The 4555-nt window shown below is 63.4% G+C and overlaps 1 non-coding gene across 1 annotated transcript; it reads right to left on the reverse strand.

The window, feature by feature from the left end:
• Nucleotides 1–2271: 2271 nt before the first annotated feature.
• Nucleotides 2272–2390, reverse strand: LOC131858656 (5S ribosomal RNA). The gene has a single exon (XR_009359017.1). It is a non-coding gene; the product is annotated as a 5S ribosomal RNA (ribosomal RNA).
• Between the last annotated feature and the right edge of the window lie 2165 nt (nt 2391–4555).

Consider the following 4555-nt stretch of genomic DNA (forward strand, 5'->3'; position numbering starts at 1 on the left):
CGGAAATTTTAAAATCTCGTTTTTTTTTTGCCTTTTATGGAAATTAGTGAAGGCATCGCATCAAAGGTGCGCACCTCGCTGCCCACCTTGGTGTGCTCCGAGGTGCCCACCACGGTGCGCAACGCCGGTGCGAACCCGGGAGCGCCCCGATGTGTGCTCCAAGGTGCGGCGTGCACGAAGTCGGACCCCGGTTTGCCCCGGGTGCGCACCTCGCGTGCACCTTGGTGCGCACACCTTGGCTGGGTTGCGCGGCCTGGTGGGCACCATGGTGCGCACCAAGGAGCGCTCCGAAGTGTGCTCCAAGGTGCGGCGTGCACGAAGTCGGAGCCCGGTTTGCCCCGGGTACGCACCTCGCGTGCACCTTCGCCGGGGTGGGCACCTCGGCTGGGTTGCGCGCCCTGGTGCGCACCAAGGAGCGCTCCGAAGTGTGCTCCAAGGTGCGGCGTGCACGAAGTCGGAGCCCGGTTTGCCCCGGGTGCGCACCTTCGCCGCGGTGCGCACCATGGCGTGCACGAAGTCGGAGCCCGGTTTGCCCCGGGTGCGCACCTCGCGTGCACCTTCGGCGGGGTTGCGCGCCCTGGTGGGCACCATGGTGCGCACCAAGGAGCGCTCCGAAGTGTGCTCCAAGGTGCGGCGTGCACGAAGTCGGAGCCCGGTTTGCCCCGGGTGCGCACCTCGCGTGCACCTTCGGCGGGGTTGCGCGCCCTGGTGGGCACCATGGTGCGCACCAAGGAGCGCTCCGAAGTGTGCTCCAAGGTGCGGCGTGCACGAAGTCGGAGCCCGGTTTGCCCCGGGTGCGCACCTCGCGTGCACCTTCGCCGCGGTGGGCACCATGGCGTGCACGAAGTCGGAGCCCGGTTTGCCCCGGGTGCGCACCTCGCGTGCACCTTCGCCGGGGTGGGCACCTCGGCTGGGTTGCGCGCCCTGGTGCGCACCAAGGAGCGCTCCGAAGTGTGCTCCAAGGTGCGGCGTGCACGAAGTCGGAGCCCGGTTTGCCCCGGGTGCGCACCTCGCGTGCACCTTCGCCAGGGTGGGCACCTCGGTGCGCACACCTTCTCAATGTTTTCTTGCCTTTTCTGGAAATTGGTGAAGGCAGCGCATCAAAGGTGCGCACCTCGGTGTGCTCCGAGGTGCGAACCCGAGAGCGCTCCGAGGTGCCCACGAAGTCGAAAGTCGGGTTAATTGCATTGTTTTCCCCGGGTGCGCTCCGAGGTGCGCAACATCGGCGCGCACCAAGGAGGGCTCCGAAGTGTGCTCCAAGGTGCGCACGATGGCGTGCACCTCTGGTGCGCACGATTCGGAGCTCGGTTTGACCGGGGTGCGCACACCTTGGCTGGGTTGCGCACCTTTTGTGCGCTCCAAGGTGCGCACGAAGTCGGAGCTCGGTTTGCCCCGGGTGCGCACCTTCGCCAGGGTGCGCACCTTGATGCGCACGCCTTGGCTGGGCTGCGCACCTTGGTGGGCGCCATGGTGCGCACCTTTCGTGCGCTCCAAGGTGCGCACGAAGTCGGAGCTCGGTTTGCCCCGGGTGCGCACCTTGGTGGGCGCCATGGTGCACTCCGAGGTGCCCAAGATTGGTGCGCACCAAGGAGCGCTCCGAAGTGCGCTCCAAGGTGCGCGCGAAGTCGAAAGTTGGGTTAATTGTCCGGTTTGCCTCGGGTGCGCACCTTGCGTGCACCTTCGCCAGGGTGGGCGCCTTGGTGCGCACACCTTGGCTGGGCTGCGCACACCTTGGCACCCGCGTTTCCTTCATTTTAAATTTTTTTTTTTTACAATCTCTCAAGTGGGAAATTCTATAATCTCAACTTTTTTTGCCTTTTCAGGAAACTTTTGAATGGAGCGCATCATTGGTGCGCTCCGAAGTGTGCTCCAAAGCTCTCTCCAGCTGCGTGCACCTGCCCCGGCCGCGCACCCGGCCCCGCCCAGCTTCGCTCACCTGTCCCGGGCGTCTGGTGCGGAACCTTAGAGTAAGAAACATCACCGTGCACCTTGGCCAACGTGCGCGACTCGACCGAGCGCGCACTGGCCGAGGTGCACACCGATTTCACCTGGGTGCGCGCGCAGCACCTCGGGCGCACCGGGGTGCGCGCACAACGCCCGGGTTGCACCGTGGCCTGTGTGCTCGGGGCGCCTCGGGTGCGCGCTCGGTGTCGCCCCCGCGCGCGCGGTAGTGCGGGCAGCGCACCCCGGCCCGGCCCGGCCCCGACGAGAACGCAAACGGGCAAAAGGTTTATTCAAATAGCATTGCGACGCCCGGCGAAAAACTAAAAAAGGGTGCAACACCGGGACTTCCCGGGAGGTCACCCATCCCAGTACTACTCCGGCCCAAGCGCGCTTAACTGCGGAGTTCTGATGGGATCCGGTGCACTAACGCTGGTATGATCGCACCCGTTATGAGCTTGTCGCAGTGTGTACTTAGCAAACCGCGACCCACGTGCGAATCCACCCCGGCCACCCACCCCCGTCGAGGTGCACACCCTCCCTCGCGAAGTGCGCCCCGTTCGCCAAGTGTGAGCCCTGCCCGGGTGCGCGCACCTTGCTAGGGCGTCGGGTGTGCACCCGGCCCGGCCTACGTGCGTGCACCTGGAGGGGGCGTCGTGTGCGTGCAGTGTCCCGTCTGCAACGCGGTGCCCACACACCACCTCGGGCGCAACGACCTGCGCTCACATGTGGGCCGAGTGCACCTTGGTGCATGTTCGGGGCGCCTCGGGTGCACGCTCGATCTTGCCCCGGTGCACCAAGGCGCTCGGTTTGCCCCGGGTGCGCACTTGGTGCAAGGTGGGCACCCAAAATAGGGATCAAGCACCAAAACACAAGTTTCGGGATGCAAAATGGGACCCAAGGACCACAAATGCGTTCCAAGACCCATGATGGGTCCACGAGAACAAAAATGTGTTCCGAGACTTAATAAACAAATATTGGGTTTTAGGAGAAGAAACATGCTCTGATGCCCAAAACGAGAATCGACCCCGAAAAGGCCACAGGCCAAAAGTGGGATGCGAGACAAAAAAAAATGGGACCCGAGGACCAAAATTGGGTTCCCAGGTCGAAGACAGGGCAACCGGACAAGAAACGACCTCTAAGGCTCGAAATGAGTCCCGACGACTAAAACTTGACAAGAAGCACCCATCAGGCACCCAACTCGACACCCATGGGATGCCGACCCACCCGGGCTTCCACCTAGCACACCTTGGCACCCACCCACCCTCGCACCCAACCTCGCACCCAACTTAGCACCTTTGAACCCACATTGGCACTCACCCTGACCCTGGCACCTTGGAACCCACATTGGCACTCACCTTGACCCTGGCACCCACCTTTGCACTCACCTTGGGACCCACCCTGGCTCCCACCTCGGCACCCACCCAGACACCCACCTTGGTTCCTTGGCACCCACCTTGGATCCTTGGCACCCACCCCGACACCCACCTTGGCACGCAACTTGGCTACTTGCCACCCACCTTGGCTCCTTGACGCCCACCCCGACAACCACCCCGTGACCTACCCTGGCTAGGGTTGGTGCACACCCACCCTGGTGCCCACCTTGGCACCCACCCTATGACCCACCTTGGCACGCACCTTAGTACCCACCCCGTTACCCACCCTAGGACCCACCCCGTGACCCACCTTGGCCAGGGTGGGTGCCTTGGTGCGCACAACTTGCCTGGGCTGCACACCAGGGCGGGCTCAAGATGGCACCCGCGTTCCGTTTTTTTCACTATCTTTCAAAACGGAAATTTTAAAATCTCATTTTTTTCTTTTTTTTGCCTTTTCTGGAAATTAGTGAAGGCAGCGCATCAAAGGTGCGCAATGCTGGTGCGAACCCGGGAGCGCTCCGATGTGTGCTCCAAGGTGCGGCGTGCACGAAGTCCGAGCCCGGTTTGCCCCGGGTGCGCACCTCGCGTGCACCTTCGCCGGGGTGAGCACCTTGGCTGGGTTGCGCGCCCTGGTGCGTACCAAGGAGCGCTCTGAAGTGTGCTCCAAGGTGCGGCGTGCACGAAGTCGGAGCCCGGTTTGCCCCGGGTGTGCACCTCGGGTGCGCACCTCGCGTGCACCTTCGCTGCGGTGGGCACCTTGGCTGGGTTGCGCGCCTTGGTGGGCACCATGCAGTGCACGAAGTCGGAGCCCGGTTTGCCCCGGGCGCGCACCTCCGCCAGGGTGGGCACCTTGGTGCGCACAACTTGCCTGGGCTGCGCATCAGGAAGGGCTCAAGATGGCACCCGCGTTCCGTTTTTTTCACTATCTTTCAGAACGGAAATTTTAAAATATCGTTTTTTTTTGCCTTTTCTGGAAATTAGTGAAGGCAGCGCATCAAAGGTGCGCAACGCTGGTGCGAACCTGGGAGCGCTCCGATGTGTGCTCCAAGGTGCGGCGTGCACGAAGTCGGAGCCCGGTTTGCCTCGGGTGCGCCCTGGTGGGCACCATGGTGCGCACCAAGGAGCGCTCCGAAGTGTGCTCCAAGGTGCGGCCTGCACGAAGTCGGAGCCCGGTTTGCCCCGGGTGTGCACCTCGGGTGGGCACCTTGGTGCGCATGCCTTGCCTGGGCTGCGCACCA

This window comes from Cryptomeria japonica, chromosome 9, assembly GCF_030272615.1.
Source record: "Cryptomeria japonica chromosome 9, Sugi_1.0, whole genome shotgun sequence".
Classification (NCBI taxonomy): domain Eukaryota; kingdom Viridiplantae; phylum Streptophyta; class Pinopsida; order Cupressales; family Cupressaceae; genus Cryptomeria; species Cryptomeria japonica.